Source organism: Papilio xuthus, unplaced genomic scaffold, assembly GCF_000836235.2.
Source record: "Papilio xuthus unplaced genomic scaffold, Pxut_1.1 DF826159.1, whole genome shotgun sequence".
NCBI classification, from domain to species: Eukaryota; Metazoa; Arthropoda; class Insecta; order Lepidoptera; family Papilionidae; genus Papilio; species Papilio xuthus.
The window spans coordinates 1,152,021-1,174,938 of NW_013532490.1; the positions used below are offsets into that span (position 1 = coordinate 1,152,021).

Consider the following 22,918-nt stretch of genomic DNA (forward strand, 5'->3'; position numbering starts at 1 on the left):
CAGTTAAGAAAGACATTTGTGGCCTATAGTAACTCCACTGGTGAACAATTTGGCAAATGCACTTCCCTACAAAATCGACGTTCGTATTGAGTGGTGCTGTTAAATTCATACGGTAAGTGCCTTCGACGTGCGACTCGTTAACTCTATAGTGTCGGTTCAAAAACCACACTCTGGGTCATTCTTATGACCACGAGAATATGGCGTTTAATACTGCTGTATGATATTATATTTTACTAATATTAATAATGCGAATGTTTAGATGGATGGATGCTTGAAGGTACCTTCAGAACAATCGAACGGATCTTGATGAAATATAACATACATATAGGACGCTCTGGAAGAACACATAGGCTACTAATTATGTCTTTTTAATTCCGCACTGAAGGAGTCACGCTAGCAATGTCATATTTATCAACATGATATATATTCGACATTTAAATATGAATCTGAAGATGGATGGATAGCGCGAATGGTGAAATGATAAAGACGGGTCTGACAATTAAAATGACGGTCGATTCGCTCTGAAAGATAACGTAACGATAACCTGGTGCGCTGAGTTAAGGACAAGTTAGTGATGATGATGAAGACGATGATGATAAATGACAATGTTTAACTTTTTTTTTAAACAAAATACAATCTTGCCAGTATCTTTAGCCCCTGGGACGTAACATTTCTTAGGATATTTTTAAAGGATTTTCGTATTTACTAGGACTTCTTGTAGTCTAAACTGCTTTACCAATAATGAAGAGTAAACTGTCATTCGATTTTGATTCTTACCCAGTAAGTCATAAAGATCATAAAGGCAGTCAATCATCCAGATAGTGTGATTAATTATTTTTAAGATTTTTAAGAAGAAATTAAATATTGAAGTTATTTCTTCAATTAATCATTGTTTCTTCTGAAATAGAGATGTTTTAAGAGATATATTTGAGTTCAACTTTGGAAATTAACGTACGTAGTATTAGTGCAAGCATTCCACTTCTATTTAACTTAGCACAATGGAAACTTTTCGTGTTTTGTTCGAAACTACATAAAGCGCGCTGATGTGAAATATAAAGTGAGATAATTTTGTTAGTAGAATATATTGAGATTTAACATATTAAGGTAAATTTGAAATTTGAAAAAATTTTGGAATGTTTCAATACTGAATAAATATTGGAGTAAAATATTATCATGAATCTATAGTGAGTTAGACAGGCGATATAGCAAATCCAATTTTTCTTTTATCTTATTTTTTAGACCTACTACCATTTTCAATTTTTGTTATAGACCTTCCCCAATCCCTTCCAAAATAAGTGGCCCTTGGTCTTCCAAAAGCAAGCTGTCGGTCCACTTGTAGAGGGGGCCCCAAACTTTTGGTACCATTCCAGAATTTTCTTCTCCAAACTGGTTTCACACCACAATACTATATAATAAAATTTGATAAACTATTCAACTATTCAAAATGTATTCAACACACACAAAACATATAGCAAAGACTCAATAAGCCTTAGTTTGTATTAACCCTTAAATGAATTCCATTTTCGTTCAGAAGTGTCGCATTCAAATTATTGATGGTAATATTTCAAAAACTACGTAACGTTATCGCAATCCCGCTACAGAACTGCAAACATTAATCGCTTCGTACGGTGTACGGATTAATTCACATTTTTTTCTATCTCAATAACGACTGTGTGAAATTGGCTCTCTAGGAGAATTATTAGAACGATCACTCATGTCTGCGATGACTGATATTCTGTGATTTTAATTGCAAAATATCATTAGAAACGTATGGTTTGAAATTACTAACAGCAATCACTATTAAGTACCCGACAAAAGTATTAATGTCTTCTTTTGCCTGTTTAGTGAGGGATTGTTGGAATACTAAGGTTTATCATGATCACCAGCCTTTGTCTGTCCACAGCTGTACATAAGTATCCTCGAATACCTTTCAAAATATGCGGTGGACTTAAGATATATTGCCGCAAATTTTGTAGTCACAATTGTGTCAACCCTAAAGACGACCTCGTATTTTAACAAAACTAAACGTCATCGTCGTCAGGTGGCGTTTAAAACGCGCTAGCAAACAGTGCGAAGGTATTCGTTCGGAGACGCCGAGTATAATTACGCATAATTGCCTCGAAAGCGAGCGAAAAGCTAGAACAACACGAATGTTAAACTCATTAACCGGCGCGAACTAATGGGATTTGATGGAAGCCCGGGCAAAAACGCGCGGCGCCCGGGGGCGCGGTTAAGCATGATTTATGTGCCCCGCCACTGCAGCGGGGACTGCGGCCGGCTCACGCTAAAATAGAAAAACCTAGCTTTTCGTTACTCCTAGGAGTTAAGGTGCGGATGCACCAAGAGGGTATAAAATTAAAACGCTAATACACAATTAAATTATAAAAATCTGTAAATACATCGAATCATTAAAGATAGACATAAATAGTGTTTTCAATAAGCAAACATTGAAATCTGTAAGGGTCACCAAGAAATGGAGGACTGTATTTTTAAATTATTTTCTTTGCTTCTACTCCTAACTCAGAATCTGACGACATTTTTACAAAATAAAAACAAGTTGTATGGAAGTGCTTCCCAAGTTACGAGTCATTCGCTACTCAGCTTCCAGCATGTGAAATATTTTGCAACTGTAAAATACCGTTACAAAATAAGCCATGACTGTGCATAGATTTTATTCGTTACTACAGCCATACCTTTGTTTTGCTATTTTACAAATATGCCATCTTTGTTATACAAAATGTAAACGTCCGTACAATTCTTGAATGTCCTGCTATCCTTGTTATACAAAATGTAAATTTACCATTCACGAATACAATTTGTAAAGTGCGACATACCAACATGCTTTTGTTTTGCACCAACAAGCAACCAACGTTTTGTCAAATATTTTACGTACACCACGAATGTTCCCGGGGGACAAGGAACAAATGTTACTTGGCATTAGCTTCAATTGTTGTAAGGCACCCAGGTGCTTCCTTTTGCGGATATTTCTCTCTGTCAAGTTGGCAGTACTGTTTTTCTTATTTTACTACATGGTACAGTTTTAACAGGCCAGCTACAGTTGTGTTTTTACCTAGTGGCCTTTCTTGTTCAGTTGCTCTATGACATTATTAATGTGTGAGTTGTACCATGGTTTTCCTGTAACATGTTCTTACTGAAAATTTTTATTTTCCACCAAACATATTTGTTGTGAAATTAAAAAAAAGAATCGTCATACCAAACTATTATCGTATTACAAAACCGTAGAGTGGGGAATGTAATCCTCTTACCGGCAACATTTTAAGCATGCTTGTTAAATATTTAAGTCTTCCCTGAATAAAAAAAAAAAAGATTTCGCATAAACGAAAAAAAGTATACACAAAATATTATTTTCGGCGACAGGCGAATGTTTCGCATGGGGAAATATTTGATTCATTTAAATATGTATAAGGCCACATCAAACAGATATCATTTTAAGGGATCGGAGCTTATGCTTGTAACACACGAGGGGAGAACCGAAGACAGCACTCCTATTGGTTTATATCACACATAGACAATGTAACGATAAATTAGCGATTTGATATGTCAATTTATAAATTAACAAGCTATCGCTCGCGTCTCCATCATCACGGTAATAAAAAACTTAATAAGTAGCCTTTGTATTCTTCTAGACTATGTTTTACATTTAAGCCAAATTCCAGTAAGATCCGTTGAGCCGTTCCGAAGATACCTTCAAACAAACATCCATCCTTCTCTACATCCAAACATTCGCATTTATAATACTAGTAAGATTGGTGGAAATCTATTGAAAAAATACTTATCATAAGCACATGACAATAAAAAAGTTATTGTCAGTTTCTTTTTTTTACGTTTCAGTTAAATTTATCTCTGTTAGATGTTATAGCAGTGCTTTACTGTCTTTCTCCGCTTCGCTGTTCTTCTTTTGTGTGTAACCAGCATTATTCGGAAAGAGTCGAGAAGGTAAAGTCGATATTAGGATCAAGTCCCTAACTGATTCCGGTCCTCCGATCTCAACAATTGTTGACAGCGTCAGCTTTCTTTATACGTCACATCATTTTCGTAGTAATACGATTATAATTCAATCATTTGAAATTGGAACAATAGCTTTTTTACTGAAAATTCGGATAGTTTCGAATTACAGTGAATTGGTTATTATATACTATTAAAACAACAACATTGATTGACAATCAATCTTACTATAAATATAATATAATAAATGCAAAAGTTTAGATGGATGGAAGGATGGACGTAGGTATCTACGTAAGTAGATTATACCGGACGGAGTCGCGGTTAACAGCTAGTGTTTTTTCCAATGTAATTTTATATGGCCACAAGAATCTGTATAAGATGTAAACAATTTGCACTGCAAAATATGCGTACCTATAAAAATATTGCCGTCCTTTTCTAGAAAATCACAAATAAATTTCCTGCACCAGTATCAGATGGCAGGGTTTTCCGTTGACTCTCTCTGATAAGACTGTTTCCATCTGACGTTTGGTTAACCATGATTCTTGATTATGTGTTTTTACAGCTACCAGCTACCAACCTCACAGCACTAGCTGAATTGACAATACTAAGACAGCGATAAAGCTGTTATATCTAATGCATTAAAAGCTATAACGTAAATAATTTGTTCACCATAGCTTTAGATTATTCAACGTAAAGGTAACTAAATGATCGTATTACGGTAATAAGGCAATTCTACGGACGAAGTCAATATGTTTGTTGGACTGTCTCTTGAAGTAAACAAAAGAAATTGAACCACTTTTCCTTTGCTGTTTGTTCTTTGAATGATGAATATTATATTTGTAGAAATCGATATCTTTGGACGGGTATCAGGGATAAGCTTAGAATATTTTGGACGTCATCCAATATCAGATAGATTAAATATCAAGTAGTATTGAAATATTACACTATATATGTGCTACATACTTATAGTTTCTTAGTAAAGTAAATAAAGTTTTTAAATGGTTATATATGTTTTAACAGTGAAAACTCATGGTAAAAATAATAATAATGTAAACATTTCGTTTTAATTGTTTTTGTAATTTAAGGTTATGAAATGTCTTTATAAAATATTAGATGTCGCTAGCGGCTCCGTACACGCGGTATTAAAAAACCTCAATTAGTAGCGTATGTGTTCTTCCAGATTATCTTCTATATCTATGACAAATTTCAGCTAGATCCAAAGAGCCGTTCTCGAGATACCTATAAACAAAACATCCATCTATCTAAACATTCGCATTTATAATATTAAGTAAGATATTTGTGTACTGTTTGAACTCAATTTCAAAAGTACGTAAAGAAAAAATTTGTGAAATTCTTTAAAAACTTTCAAGGTTTTATAAAAAAACTTTTGATATATACAAAGTCGAGAAAATAGAATTGGTTCAATTCGATTTTGTTTCAACGCAATATTGCAACGGCGAGCTAGTATCGAATATTAGGTTACAAGTATTTTCTGTAACTACAACTGGCCACAGAGCAGCGTAACTCTATAGAGGAGTATATTTCTAAACGCATCGCTATCAGGTAATGTATGCATTCTGTGTAAGGAATGCTGGGATACTAAGGCTTATGACACATCAAGATTTTTTAAGCGGCAGTATTAAATGTTACAAAGTAATTTATTAAACACTAGACATTATTACGTTTGTAGTGAATATTATACTACGACGAAATTGTAAATAAGAAAGTAAATATTTTTAGACATTTACTAGCTGTCGCCCGCGACTCCGTCCGCGCGGGATTAAAAATAGATGTTGGCCGATTCTCAGACCTACTCAATATGCTCACAAAATTTCATTAGAATCGGTCAAGCCTTTTCTGAGGAGTATGGGAACGAAAATTGTGACACGAAAATTTTATATATATGATAATCAGAATTCTTTGGCGTGAATGACGTGCTTTCGTTACAAAGTCCAGTGTCAGAATGAATAGTGAGGGGACACAACCGTCGACATTTTAGTAAGGCTAGTGTTGGGTCAATACACTGCCACATTTTCGGATTTTTTTCCTAATAATATCAAGAAAGATTTTCGTATTTCAGTATGGAAAAGTGGTGGATAAGAGCAGATAGAGTGGCAACAAGTAGAGTTTCAAGGTACAATTAGAAGTATTAATTACGTAAACTAATAAACTGACAAAACTTTAAATAGTAAACTGCAACAAAGCACACACACACACAACTCACGCCTGAAACCTAGAAGGGTAGATAGAGACTTAGATCGTACTAAGACCTAGGTGTGGCCAAATGAACTTCTAATCAATTGTTCTCCGTGACGAGACGTGACTAGGAGCAAGCCGCGTCGATAGTTAATAAGTTTAAAAACGCTACCGCTTATGTTGTGTACGTACCTTAATGTCTTGTATCGAGGCAGGTAGCCGATGTTGTTTAGTTGCAGTGGGCGGTTGAATTTACATGAACATTACGTTAAAGTGGGATTCGTTTAGGCTCAGGCGAGAACTAAAATGTAATGACTACGCGTAAGAAAAAGGAACATTTACGAGTAAGACATGTATACTATTTCTTGTTTTAAAAATAAATTCCTTGCGATAATAGTTTTAAAAGGATATGTTTCTTTTACTTTTTAAAAATTGACTTTTTATCGGTAAATCGTTCACTTTTAGTAATTATTTATTTCTATAAATAATTATGCTTAAATACTATTGGATTTCGATAAAAATATACGCTCTTTGTAAACGAACGCACATCTAGCCAGTGTCAAATTCTAGTATAGCCATTATTATTCAATAAAACCGATCCAAATGCAAAACATAACTTGTAACGTTTTTTATTTCCAAAAAAATTAATTTTTTATAGTCATTGCCACACTCATAAAATTAAAGTATTAGCTAAAGACCACGCTTAATCTCGAATTAATATTATAATACTAGCTGTCTCCCACGACTTCGTCCGCGCAGAATTATATAAACGCTATTAGTAGCCTACGTGTTCTTCCAGACTGTGTTCTTTCCGACCAAATTTCATCGAGATCCTTCCAACCGTTCTGGTGATACCTTCAAAGGAACATCCATCTAAACATTCGCATTTATAAAATTAGTAAAATAATTTTGACTTGTTAATAAGAGTAGAACCTATTTTTGCATTAATAAATTTCAACATATAAGAAATGTTTTTGAACTATACCTTAAGGCGTTGTAATTTTTATGCATAGACGAAAGTCGAGTTTATTATTTATGCGAGAGAGTTTGTGTAAGCAAGCGTTTAAAATGCAAACAGTATTCGTGCGGTAGTCCCTTCGAAGCATTCCTAATACATATGTTTATTTATGATGATTATATACTCCTAGTATATTTCAACAAAACAAATGAAGGATTCATAAGCTATTAATAAACCTATCATTATTGTTAGACTAACCGTTGGTTTCTGAGACCAAAATGTCTGTCTAAAGCATGTCGTATATCATGATGCCCCTGTCATTATCTTTGACAAACAGAGATAACATTATGTTTTAAGGACTCAGAAACACACTATAAGTCACGATTTATAGTCATCTATTACAAAATACTGTTAAGTTAAAATGTTATTACGAACTTAAGAGATATATTATAGCTTTTTACAGAAGTCAACGTAAATTTTCTTTATGTAGCAAGTAATTGAGATTTTGAAAAGTACGAACTCTGTAACTCTGTACTAAAACAGTACTAATCTCTCTCTCTTATGTAACTCTGTACTAAAACAGTACTAATTGAGACATAAATAGCAACAGAACAATGTAAGTAAAACAAAAGCGCGCGAAAAAAGCGCGCCTAATTTAAAAGTTGCGTTTTACTAGACAGCGATATGAAGAGTAAAAATAACATTGCGCCGTGTACCTCACAGTAACAGCCCTAACACGACAATTCCATTCACATAGGGCTGTCACTCATTAGCATATGAACATAAACCTTTGACTTTTCAGAGACAGGACCTGTCAAATGCGCATTTCCCTCTGGCAAATTAAAACGATAAGTTCTACACTTCCTTGCTTTTATGCACGTTGTGTTAATATTTAAGAGTATGCATACATTAAGACGTAATTGTTAATATGATATACACATGTGTATTTATTTAATACAACATTTTGCCTAGTACGTATCTGTATTGTCAATGTCATTGGGCAAGCGCCATGTTTGAACTGCAGACATTTTGTGTCGCCATTTTTATTAATTAAAAGCACCGCGTTTTTTCTTCTCTAGGCACGATTGTTTTGAAAGTTGTCTTAATGTGTACACGGGATTTAACGAGCTGACAATTTTGTAGAACTTTTTGGGGGGAATTTTGTGGTGAGTCGTGCGAAAAATTTCAATTATCTGAGATGAAATATATTTTTTATAAGGATATAGATGCGACATATATAGAGATATTATATTAGTGAAGTGAATTTAAAGATAATTGTGATATTATTGTTAACTAAAACGCAGGATCATGAAATCCAAGCATATTGTATTTCATATCATTGCGTATTGGTTTCGGATTGCGGCGTTGTGGAAACCGATCCGAAATATTATATACCACAACTAGTCCGTTGAACCTAACCTGAATACGATAATAGTACAAGTATAGACAAACAAGGATATCTAAACCGTTTAGAAGCGCTGCCATCGCGGTTTGATCCATTAGAAAATAATTAAAACTTACAAGGTCATAGAAAATGATATTTAAGACATGATATGACAGCAAATGATATCACATTTTTTGTATCGACAGAGTGGCGCTAGTGAGCTATCATAATTAAGTTTGACTAATCCCGGTCTATATCTATATAATCACAAATAACTACAATTTATCATCATCAGCTCACTATAACGTCCCCACCGAGGTGCTCGGATGCTACCCTAAGTTAGGGGTGACTAGGCCATAGTCAAACACGCTGGCCCAGTACGGGTAGACTTCACACATATCTTTGAATTTCTTCTCAGATATGTGTAGGTTGCATCACGATGTTTTCCTTCACCATAAGAACATCGGATAAATGTACATTTGTAAATCGAAAAACACATTGGAAGATGGCGGGATTCGAACCCAGGATCAAGATTACAAATCAAGTGCCCCTGAGCCACCGACGCTCGAATTATGTTATGTTATGTTCTCCAACTTATTTTCTTTTAAAAAAATAGATAAAGATGTCATTTTACTAGTAAATATTTTAACTCCATTCCTAAGTGTAAAGAGAAATCTGTAAGCTATTAGACGCGTTAAAAGTCCGTAAACAAACGGTAATATCGTACTTCTGAAGTCGAGTGAACGGAGATTTGACAAAATGAAGTATTCCACACCCGTACACCGACCGCGGCACAAAGCAGTCGACGCGAGAAGCTTCGATTTTCCTTTACTGTAAATAAATATATTCGGATATATTGGAAGCCCAAGGGATGGCCAAGCCTCGGGCAGATACAAGCTAATATTGTACAAATCTGTAATTATATTTAAACATTTTTGCAACTATAATATTTGAAATACAAAGTCGGTAAGTGGACACTAAGGGAGTCTTCTTGTGTAAATTTGAAAGTCGATTTTGAGTGTTTTTCATTGTGATATAGCACATATTAATTATATTAAAATTACTATATGATTTTATAATAAAAGAATGGAAATATATACAGCTTTATCAACTATGCAAATTCAATTTTAAAAAAAAACTATAATAATTAATTATTGCAATAAAAAGTAATTTGTTATTTAAAATTAATAGAATACTTAAATGTACATTTAAAAATCCATACGATAATCGACGAAGTAATGATGTGCCATGTATACGATTTAGCTTTATCGATAAAAATGCTAATGTCCCATCCCTCGGAGATAAAAGAGGAGTGGTAAGGAATGATTGCATTGGAGGCATCGTCTTCGTCTGGGGACCGTAAGTGGATTCAGGTACAGCTCGCACAATGGAGCTTTTCCCCTTGACTCTACGTTCAAGGAAAATTTGGGATTTAAAACTGTAGCCTAAATTCTTCGGAACGTTAAAAATAGCTTAGGAATTTTAAAGTAGGTTATTTCATGTGAACAAATATTACAGTAGACGAACTGTATTTTTTGAATATAATGGATTTAAGATTGAAGAGCAAATCTCTTGACATTTTCATAGCAATTTTTCGAAGTTAATTCAAAAAGTCAAATAATGTAATAGAAGCCAAAATTGCTTCTATTACATTTTTTAGTCAAAAAATACAGGTGCAAAGCAATATTTTTATAGCTTAAACATTCCTATATTATACAGCAGTAAAGAAAAAGAAATTAAAAGAACATATATTATTCGATCGATTATACTTTGCATCGGCGAGCTATAAAAGACGAAATTAACAAGACATAAAATTTTAACGTCTTCATAAACATAAATTGTGTCATTATTGCATCCAACGAGCGTTCGTAGTCGACTCGACGTCAAATGTTTCATTAATTCATGTCATAACTTACGCATTATGTTCGGAATTTAATCACGCATCGAGTCGATAGAATCGTTAAGTCATCGATATCGACGACTTAAGCCCATCACTAGGGTAATATTATCAAAAAGAACACTTCTATCTCCTGCAGTTTGATTCTTATTACTTTTATGACTTATTTTATATCTTTATCAAGGTTAGGTTGACCGTCGGCGGAGATGGATAAAAAAATTCTATCTTGTAATAAGTTAACTAAAGCTAAAATTAATTTTAAATTCTTTAAAAAATAAATATTTTAAGAAACGTTATTATACTAAAAAGCCATATTTAAAATTGATTAATATTCATAAGTATATTATTCTGTTCCTATATAAATTTTGCTTACAATTTATAATTTAACTACGTGTCGAACGTAACACCGTCCACGCGGCGAAAAACTTAATAAGTAGCCTATGTGTTCTTTCAGACTATGTTCTACATCTATGCCAAATTTCAGCGAGATCCATTCAGCCGCTATGAAGATACCTTCAAACAAACATCCATCCATCTAAACATTCGCATAAATATTAGTAAGATGTAAGTTTTGAAGAGCGTCGGTGGAGTCACTTGACTTGCAATCTGCAGGTCTGAGTTCGAATCTCGCCATGTACCAATGTGTCTTTCGATTTCCGATTTGCATATGTACATTTATCCGACGGTCTTACGGTGAAGGAAAACATCGTGATGCAACCTGCACATATCTGAGAATAAATTCAAAGATATGTGTGAAGTCAACCAACCCGCACTTGGCCAGCGTGATTGACTATGGCCTAGTCACCCCTAACTTAGGGTAGGCTCGAAGCCCCTCGGTGGGGATGTATAGTGAGCTGATGATGATGAAGATTTTAAATAGATGCGATACAGTAAATGTTCTTACAATTTGTTGTTCATTAGTGTAGTTGCAATTCGTGCTATCTGTTCCAACCGACTGTCGTATTCCTCAGAGACGATGATATCGGTGCTATGCGGTAAATGAAGCAAGCAATATCGGTTACGTTGATTACAATTTATCTGTTAAATTGTAAACTAGTAAAGCGGTTGTGTATGGACACCTTAGCAGTTCATACACTAGTAGTCACCGACGCACCGCAGGGAATTAAAAAAAACTTAATTAGTAGCCTATGTGTTCTTCTAGACTATGTTCTACATCTATGCCATTTAGTGAGAGCTGTTCTGGAGATACCTTCTAACATCCATCCATCCATATATTCGCATATATAATATTAGTAAGACTAGCAAGTAGAGAAATAAAATAAGTTTGGTTTGTAAAAAAAGAACTACAAAATAAGGTTCTTTTTAACCGTAGGCTTCCACCGACTCAATATTTGTACAGAATTATCTAATACTTGTTACAATGATACAATGAGAAGATATGTTTTATTTTGGGCATAAAAATGATTAATTCACAGGTTTAAACTGCAAGAAATAAGCAACGAAAACCCAAGAAGGATTGAGCAATATTGTAGTAATGAAAATTATATTCTTCAAAACAAAGTTGATTGTGTTGAATTATTTAAGTAAATCTAAAATCCTTACGGTTTGTATGAGATTGGTACAACTGAGGATTACAGGCTTACAGGCCGGGATGAAACTTATGATAATATGAGCCCTTCGCGGACGTTACGGGGTTTAAACCCGATTTCGGATTTACAAAATCCAGGTGGCGATGCAAAGTTGGGCAATACATACAAACAATGGCCGGGGAAACTTTGTCATCACTTTTATGGCTTTTGTTTTCGGCCAGAATCCGGTTTTAGCTAGTTTATACCGGTTAAAATACACCGAGTAAAAGCAAACAAAGAATATTACAAGATTTTGCGTTAAAACGTTGAACATTTTATATTCTACTAGCTGTCGCCCGCGACTCCGTCCGCGCGGAATTAAAAAAAAAACTATTAGTCGCAGCGTAATCTTATATTGCCTATACAACAAAAAAATAATTTTTCAAATCGGATCAGTAGTTCCTGAGATTAGCGAGTTTAAACAAACAAACTCTTCTCCTTTATAATATTAAAAAAGTAACGGTAAATTGTATAAAAGACATAGAACTTAGAATTCCTTTTGATTTTTCAAATTGCATCAATTACTTATGAAGATGAAAAGCTGTTTTTATCAAAACATCTTAACAATTATAAATAGAAATATAAACACTATTAAATATAATTCCTTATATTAATTTTTCCTATAAAATAATAAGTTAAAATACCGCAAATTACGAAAAGTTAACTAAGCCATACTAACGTCGGAATATGCATACCAATACGTAATGTATGCAAAATAGTAGAAGCAAGATAAGTATAGCGTAACACGCGATTTCGACATTTTGGTACCATTTATACTACTAAGGTTACTACGAATAAGGACCCATAAAGTATTAAATTATTGCAGAAAAATGTACTTTAACATAATAGAAATAAAGTCCAAATTGTGATAGTGTTCAGTGTATTATAAGTCGTTTTTGAGAATACGGGATGACTTATAATAATAAATGATGGGTCAAGGGTGAACCGTCGATGAAAATCAAAGAAAATTAGAAGTGTACGTAGCGAATTTGTAGGGGGAATTACATCTTTAAGTTCCAAAACAGCCATTCTTTAGATTTGTTGGGCGTGCCGTGGCGTTGTTTCGTTCAGATTGGAGTAATAAATCTACTCGAAGCTAGCGATTTGTTCTTTGAAGTTATTTATATAATTTTGTACACGATAAAGTAAAATTTGCATTTGTTGGATATTAAATTACTCTATTAGTAACTTTAAGAACGTTTATTGGAGTAATTTCCTTTAAAAATGTGACTTTAAATATCGTCTTCAAATGATAAAAACAAACGACGACTTTCTACGTTAATCTTACTAATATTATAAATGCGAATGTTTGAATTGATAGATGTTTGTAAGTTGGTGTCTCCAGAACGCTTACATGGATCTCGCTGAAATTAGGCATAGATGTAGAACATAGTCTGGGAAAAAACATATTCTACTAATGTTTTTTTTTAATTCTAATCAGATAGTGTTAGCTTTGAATATTTATAAAATGCAAACGATTTATAACACAGAATTATTATTACGATTTACTTTTTAACATTTAGTTAAACTCAACAAGATAATATTTATTTAATATGCTTTTCCGATAAATGTTTACATTACTTTATTGTAAAAAGTTTATGAATGTCACGAAATTCATTTAACTTTTTACTGCACATTGAAATTGGTGAACGGAGGTATAAAAACACAATTTTTAATATTACACTATGACAATCAAAATTGCAATTTTATCAACGGTCTTATGAGTTTATTAGGTTGAGGTGTTTCTGGTTGAATGTATGACATTCATTGCCTGTTCTCAATATAATTTACAATACGTTTCTAGTAAAAATATCCATTTTAACTCGCCATATTGTGACGTCATGGCGGCCACATAAAACCTATTTTATAAGTATCTATCATAAGGTGGCAAACGAGATAACGGCCACTTGAATTCGATGAAATAACGAAGCGTCTACTGCCTAGACATCCTCAATTCCAAAGCGTTGCTACCCGCTAATTGAAGGACCTACAGAAAGAGAATATTTTCACTTTCTACGCATCTCCTCCTCCGTCAAATCCCCTTCCCATACTTTACTTATAATAAAATGGTAATTTTAATTAAGAGTTTCAACATTTAAAATCAACTTTTCTACATAGCTAGACGCGCACATTTTTAACCGCATACTATGCTCTGATAATTTTAGCAAAATTATCACCAAGACGTATAGATAGTCTACCATTTTATCGCCAATTAAAAACAATAACAACTTAAAAGAACATCTTGCAATTACATGAGTGGGTATAATAAGCAGGGTCCCACCACGCTTTAGTCACGGTGTCCCCACATTCCATAGTCAATAGACCGCGGCCGTGGGGTCTTTTGTGCCTCTTGTCAGGTAATTCATTAAGGTTATTCTTTTGTTTTAATTAAATATACCATGGAGTCGCGCAAATGCGCAACTCAGTTGAGCAAGCGAACAGAAATGTTTAGGTATGTGTTTTGACTGTTTTAAAAAACGACAGGTCAGTTTCGTTCTCGTTTTCTTTTCTTACATTATTTTTATGACCTATTAAAAGATTAGTAATTAGTGATTTTTTTTTTATAAGAGATAAGAAAAGAGGGACAAACGAACAGAGAGAACACCGAGAAGTTCATCGACGCCGTTCGACGACGAACCGCAGATGCGTTGCTGCGGCCTTTGAAATGGTGATATGTTCGCTTCTTGAAGGACCCTAAGTCGTAGCAGTTTGGAAATACCACCGATGATAGACCATTCCACAACGCGGGCGAAAACCGCACGGTTGTGGATTGCCAGCCATCGAGATGGTGTGGATGGAACCTGCCGGTTGGATAGATTTTACTCTAAGTGACATACTGATCTCTATAAGTCCTTAATTGAAGAGTTCAAGTATTCAAAGCTCAATAACAACGTAAACTTGCATATTATTTTAAATATGGCAATAAGGTCGGTAACCGAATATCCTTTGAAAAGGCGAAGTCAATCAGGGCTTCATTTCTTCTCATTTTTAATATTATTGGAAAATTGACACCAAAAGTTTAGAAATCAGAGCTCCTCGTAACGGACACTTAATTAAACAAATATTGTATTACAACTCTGTTAATTGATTAATGTTTGTTTTAAGATAGGAGTCGAATTTCTTTTAAATGCTAAACATTGAAAAAGAATTAGACAATTTAGGTTACTTCGATAAAGCTGTTGTTCAAACATCAGTTGCGGGGCATCCAACAATAATTAATACTATCAAATCACTTTAAAAACACATAAAATTTGAAAGCAAATAATTTGCAATACCTTTTAGAACCGAGAGAGGTGTCAGGAACTCTCCAAATGGCAGTACGTGGTCTCCATCGACCCCTCTGGGTTACGATCGTTAGTTATGTTGCTGTTGTAAAAATTGACAAAAACTTTGATAGTCTGACATACATAGACCTACAAGGCTGTTTGACCCGGTGGGAAAAAACTTAATTATGACAGCTCACTAACGCCCCTCTTTAAAGCCTTTAAAGTGTCACAAGTTTCATTTGTACCGTAGCTGGCACGTCGTGTTTGGCTTTACTTCGCGTTTGTTTTACATACTGAGAGAAGTAAACGCAACACTAGCGCCTCTCTCATGTCATATATACTTGTCGGAATAAAATGCTTTATTGTTCACTAGCTGGCGCCCGCGACTCCGTTCGTGTGCAGAAAAAATAAACCATAATTAGTAGACTATATGTCCTTCCAGAATGTTCTCTATGTATGCCAAATTTCATCGCGATCTGTTCAGCCGTTCTAGAGATGCCTTCAAGCAACCATCCACCCATATATCTATCCATCCATCTAAATATTCGAATTTATAATATTAGTAAGATAAGATATTTCCACTGCCCATATAAAAATAGGTTTGTATCCTTTCCTTCCTTTCTTTCCTTTTCCTTACTAATAACAAAGGCAACAGTTCTATACTTATCCTTAGCGGACACTAACAGCAACAATAACATCGCTTTTAAAAGTAAATGGGCCTTTGATTACACAGACTAAACAATAAAATATTCATAAAACTTTGAATGTACCGAACGAAACCGTATTATTAATAACCAATTGTCAGCGAACATTCAAATTATATTCAATTGTTATTTAATTAAAATGAACGCATTTATTTATAGAATATTGGTTGTGAATCCATTTTTTAAATCCTTATTATATGGAACTATAAAAGGGAGTTAATCTACAGTAACGTAACTTTAATACAATCAATGAACGAAAGTATTTACTTTAAATTTCCAGTATTTACAGCTTGATTAAAGTTAGGATTTTTTACCTAAAGCGAGTTCCATTATAGAAACTTTGTGACCATTGGAAAGAATTAAGAAGATTCTTATCATCATCATCAACTCACTAGACGTCCCCACCGAGGGGCTCGGAGCCTACTCTATGTGTGACTCTAGATTCTAGTAACTGAGAATCTATCAGTTGAATGTATGAAATTGGAACTTTCTAGAAGTATAAGAGAATTCATTCATAACAAATGTTTAAATATAAAACACTAGTTCTAGTACAATTCTCGTTTAACACAAAAGATTTACCATGTGTTGGTTATCTACACGTTAGCCTGAACATCGAAAGCCTTTCTCTGAAATGTAGGTAACCTGGATTCCCGCAGATAGCGTTGACGCCGGTGCCCAGGTTTTAGAACATTTGTATGTAGATAAGGTACGAGTTAGACATTTCAGACTTCCGTTCCCGGAGAAAAAGATTTAGTTTCACAATGAATTTGAATTTAAAAATTGGAACGAGTTTTTTTTTTAATCTTCGTCGATGAAGAAGGTTTTTATAATTAAAAATTCGAAGTTTAAATAAAATGCGATATAATTTTGTACTAGCTGTTGCCCGCGACTCCGTCTTCGCTGGATTATAAAAACTTAATCTGTAGCCTATGTGTTCCTCCAGGAAGACAGCCGTGATCTACATCTATACGAACGATCCTGAGACGTCCTGGAGATACCTTCTAAAAAATATCCATCCAAACATTCGCATTTATAATAGTAAGAAGTAAGATAGTTATGAGTATGGAACTTGGGAGTTCTAGAAACTTCGATCGTTTGGCAATGGAACTATGTAATAGATTTACGTGCCGTCCGTTTACAAAGGCACTTAAAATGACGTTCAAAACAACAATTTGTACATTAAACATCTTTGTAAGCGCTAAAGCGATCGATGTGCAGGTATTTTGAGCTAAAAAGCTATGCCCTCATTTACAAGAATTCCAACACCAATGTTCTTTTTATCTTTAAAAAATCCGTGTGCGGGGAAGTTTACTCGAAACACTCTGCTCCAATCCGATCTACATAAATTTAAATTACTAATTGTGGTAGTACCTTTAAATCTTGCGGTAGCGAATATCGGCTGAGAGAAATGTGTTTACGAAAAAGAAAAATAAATTGGTAACTTAAGACCCCACACATTGGATTAATGAATATTTTTGTTTCAACATAAATTTGAATAAACGAATGATAGTGTTAGTTTTTTTTTACATCCCTATATATAAAAAAGATTGTTCATTTCTGTAATTTTAATAATTCAAGACGTTTGACACTTACAAATTGTAGACTGGCATTATTATATTGTCTCTGCCTACTGTCAAAATTCCCACGGCCTCGTACCTGCGAAATAAAAAAAAGGAATATTAAAAATAAATAAACAACTGGCCGGTAAGAATAGAGCGATCAATAATTCATCTCTCCCCGCGTATGTTCGATGTTTAAATATTTGAACGAACTTATGAATCGTATGCCCGCCAAATGTGTAATTAAAAAGTTGGAATGTTTTTTTTTAAAAGCAAACAGTTAAATAGATAGAGCCAGCGACAGTCAGTTGGAGGGAAAGTTTACGAGTAAATAGTACGATAAAGAGTTAAAAACCACTAGTACTTTTGTTTGTATTAAATAAAGGGAGGGCTTTTTACAAGTAACTGTGTTAATTAACATTGGATTGTGGGAACTTTATAGCGAGTTAATGCATTTTTATTAAGAAAACTTTATCTAGGCTGATGAACTGTTTAATTTACCTAAACTCTAAAGTCATTATCATGTTAAAATTACGTTTATGTTTTTACATTTTGATTATAAATAAACATTTGTGGATCACACCTAAGAGAATCAGAATTCAAGAATATTATTCCAAAAAAATACACGGCTCAATCAATTGGATATTTGACATGGTCCAAGTAACACTTTTTAGTAAATCTCAGTAAAATTTGTTGATAAGAGGAATCATTTAGTATTCAAAAAATCATATTTAACTATGTAAGTGAATTCATTAAGAAACATTCACATGAATTATGTTTCTCAGAATGTGAACGTTATAATGTGAAGCAAACGTAAATTGACTTTTATTTTCTCAGTCAATATTCAAGTTCTATAAATTAAAAATTGAAATCAGTTTCAATGAAATCTCACTGTAATTTACAATTCTAATTTACACACAGATTGAGTGCGAGAAAAGGACGTTAAAGGGAACTTTTAAGGGCGCAATTCGGCAAATAACCGGTCCGGTAATAACCCCTCGGAGCACTATCATTAAATTCGTAAGGTCTCTAATCCTAAAAGAAATCCACCAGTATCCCACATCGAGGGGACCCTTTTGAACTTCAAAGTCAAGCCCCCACATTTCCGAGGAGCGAAAAAATTGCACCTAAAAAGCGCCGACACTAAAACCGATTTTCAAATCCCCGTATTCAGCAATCCAAGAAACAAATGCTCACCCGTGCAATTTGGACTGTATTTCCGACAACACGGGTTACATTTTAAGTTAACAAATATTTAAATTTATTCATCGAATAATACAATGCAAATTGAACTTTAAAATTATCAGCGCGAAAGTCGAAAATATATAACTACGGGACAGGGGTGCTCAACTGTTGCGATTTTTCAACGCGGCCCGCTGAATGACGTCTGTATATTTTAGTTGTTAAGTGACAGATGGGTGAGGGCTGCAAACTATTTATTGTACCATTACAGTTCAGTTGGCAAATGCCCTGATGCCCGGAGAATCGTTCTGAGTCAACCGCGGCCCGCGTTCTCGCAGATTATAATACAATTGTACATTATTCCTACTGGAGTTGGAAAGTTATCGTATTATTCCTGTTTTATTTGTTGCGTATTGACGGATAATAAAAGCGGACCGAAAGCCAATTTACTTTTATTGTCTCGGTCGTGATATAAATTTCAATATGTTTATGATAGATGTGAACGTGAAATGTTCTTGACAGTTTTACAAGGCGTAGCTACGCATGATTTGTTGTCAATACGGAACACTTTTTATAGTTTCTTACATAAAAAACAAAGCTAACTTAATTTTATGTGAGGTTTTATGACGTATAACATTAATACATAACTAGCTGTCGCCCGCGACGCCGTCCGCGCGGGATACTATAAATAATAAATACGGGATAAAAATATACATAGTAGCCGATTCTCAGACCTACTGAATATGCTCACAAAATTTCTTGACAATCGGTCAAGCCGTTTCGGAGGAGTATGGGAACGAAAATTGTGACACGAGAATTTTAGAGATAAGATAATCACTAGTAATAAATATTGCCTATAAACTTTGTGCTTATTAAGACAATAAGTTCAAAAAGGTTAACAAACATTTTCCGTGCAGATATAACGTGGGTGCCTTAATAGAGTGAAAAGGTATTTACTAACCTAATGCAATCCTTATATCACACAGCTTTACTGTCAAGTGGATTTGTAGCCAAGCACTGGTACAATTTAGCTGTCGCTCGCGACTCCGTCCGACTGTGTTCTACATCTGTGCCAAATTTAATTAAAATCCGTAAAGCTGTTTCGGATACCTTCAAACAAACATCCATCCATTCATCTATTTAAACATTTTACTAAATCTAAAAATAGTTAATATCTAACACAACAAAACAACGGAACAATAACTTAACATCTATCTAGTAACGAAACCATTTAAGGTTATTATTAGATTAATTTAACGTTTCCAACAATACAGATAAACGCGTTGAAGACAATAACTCACGGCTATAAATCAGCAGCTATTACTTTACGATGCCATAGCTAGAATCTATCAATTTTACAATGTTTAATAAATGTCACATCACTATGCGGGCTCTGGGATACCACAATGACAGAATAACATCTAATAAATTTAAAGAAAATATTGTAAAAACCGAAAAAAAGGAGATGGAATGAGTGTGAAAAATTGCAATAATAATGTATATTTCAAAGCAGAGAAATATCTATAGCTTAATTATCGATCAACAAATAAAATGATTAAGATTAGTGACGACTATAAATTCACATTAGAATATTTTAAAATTAGAATGCACTCAATTCTTACTGAGCCTTCTAAAACTTTAAGACTCTATGACCATATCTGTGACGTCATTCATCACATTTGTGTTGTTTGCAAACCACTGACTATATGCATTGGCTATAAGATGTAATATTTCGTGCCTATTTGACGTTCATCATTTTGACGCTGACGGTTTACAATGGTGGTAACATCAACAGACGGTGAAGGCAGAACAAAAACTGTCAATTCTAAGCAATCAAAGCAAAAATGATAAAGGTCAGTCAGTAGGTCAGTAGTCAGTAGTCAGGTCAAACAGTAAAGTAAATAATTTTAATGACTGATAGCAGTAACAGTGATAGCCTTGTGGCGAGACAAAGCAATCTGTGCAATCAAATGATAAGATTTAAAAGTGATAGTTCTGTTATTATGTTTGACAAGTTTCCAATGCCAACACCAAAACATAAACATCAGTTTTAGAAGAATAATATGAATAAAAAAAATCATAAGAAATACACAACCGTCTATTTAATGACATATTTTATTATACGTTTTAATTATGGCAAGAGGTAGCAATAGCCAATGCAGGCAATTGAGTTTGCCAAAATCGCATTTGCAGATGCATTGCCTACCTCTTATATATTTTCACGTGCAAACGTAAAGTTTTTTTGTAATATTTTTTCAAAATCCATTACCAGAATAATTCAAGCATTCATTATCTTTACGTAAGACGACAACCGGGCTTAGAAAACGATCCCCCGCCAAATCTCCAAATCAAAGTAACACTGTCTGCAATAAAGCTTGGATCTCGTACAGAATCTATTCAAACAACGGTAAGCAAATTTCCCTTTTGTGAGGACTCAAGTAAATGCAAATACTTAGGGAAAAGAAACGTATTCCCAAAGAATCAGTGGGATATTGCTTCTTAAAGACCAAATCAAATGCAGGCCCCTCAAGAACTAGATACTTTGGCACGCGATTACTAACTTTATTCACTTATAAATAGGAGCTAAATTTGTTTAGAAGAGTTAACGTTTCTATCAGTTCCAAGAGAGTGAGCCACAATGTCATTACTATTGTTATTTTGACAGTGGCTTTGACAATAGAGTCAGATTATAAGCTTGCTAATGATAATGGTGTACTTAATTATTTCTACATCATTTAATATAGAGAAAATGTTAGTAAATCGATTTTATTTGTTTGGTATCATTGTATCGATGTCTTTAATATTGAATTTACGCGTGAAGTAGTCAGTGAGGAATTTAAAAAAACACTCTGTAGCCTCTGAATTTATACGAGAAAGCAGTCACTTGAATAAGCGAAACGACCGATGTCCATATACATACGCAATTGCAGATGCATTGCCTACAAGACGTACACAGAAAGAAAATGTTTCCTCTTTCTATGTCACCTGCTCCGCTAAATCCCTACCCCCTTCCCATTCATTTCTCATAAGAAAACGGAGGGAAGGGAAAGGGGACTAAAATTACTTCCTTAATGAAAACAATCACAGAGGAAATATAAAGTACTAAATTTAGGCGACAGATGGAGCAACACTATCATTTAAAAATCAATGTTTTTAACGAAAAGTGTCTATCCAATAATAAATTCACCAAAGCCAATTATTATTCCATTAAAAAGACAAATCCAAAGTTTCTAAAAGAAATTTAAAAGTTGATTGTTGTAGTGACGATACCTTAGTCAAAAAGTTTGAAATAACTCTACTTATATTTATTAGAAACTTAACCTTGAAAGTGAATTTATTAAGAAAGGATATAGATTATTACGAACACCCGAAAATGATACTGTATAAATGTATGATTGTAGCGAGAGAGGTGTGTTAGGACCGCCTAACAGAGGTCCGTGGTCTCTGCCTACTCCTCTGGGTTATAGGCGTTAGTTATGTGGTTATAGATTATAGAACCATGATTAACTGTGAGTTTCTGAGACCAAAATTATCGTTTAAAATATATTATCTCTGTTATGTCAAAGGTAATAACAGAGATGATATTTTTTATACAGATATTTTGGTCTCAGAAACCAACGGTGAGATGGTTGGTAGTATTGATTAGTAAACATACTTTAGACTGCGTAATTTGATTTAAAATTAACGAAAGGATCGGTCGGCCCAGGTACCGCTGGCGAGACGCCGTAGAGCTGGATCTGCGGGAGCTACAAGCGATGGACTGGCAATACAAGGCGCAAGACAGGCGACTTTGGCGATCTCTTGTGTCGGAGGCCAAGACCGACTTTGGGTCGATGCCCCAGCGGAGTAAGTAAAGGAATCGATGAAAGACTTGTGGTTAGTCGTTTGTAATAAAAATTAAATGGCTATTATATCATAATCCATAAATGTACGTGTAATTATGAATTCCGTCACCAGGCAAAGGCTTCTTGCGACTCCCCCGACACTACGGAATTCATTAAAATTTGAATCGTCTAATAAATTATTTTCATAACACACCGCTACGAGCAAACGTTGTAATTATAATATAAAATTAAGTCAATGTATTCAAACTGTAATATTAATTGGTTTAGGAAATGTGCAGTATAATATTTTCCTAAGTCAATAATAAGTTAATATTATACTAATCTTAGTAATATATAGGCTAATGCGAATGTTTGGATGGATGGATGTATTTT

The 22,918-nt window shown here is 34.1% G+C and overlaps 1 protein-coding gene across 4 annotated transcripts in view; it reads right to left on the minus strand.

Moving 5' to 3' along the window:
- Positions 1-22,918, minus strand: part of Cirl (Calcium-independent receptor for alpha-latrotoxin) — a 275,946-nt gene that overhangs the window by 111,224 nt on the left and 141,804 nt on the right. Inside the window, exon 2 of one of the 4 annotated variants that reach the window (XM_013319305.1) lies at positions 17,554-17,616. The exons of the other annotated variants lie outside the window; for them this stretch is intronic. The gene's annotated coding sequence lies outside the window, so the exon portion shown is untranslated. The remainder of the gene's footprint in view (positions 1-17,553; positions 17,617-22,918) is intronic. 4 annotated transcript variants of the gene reach the window in all.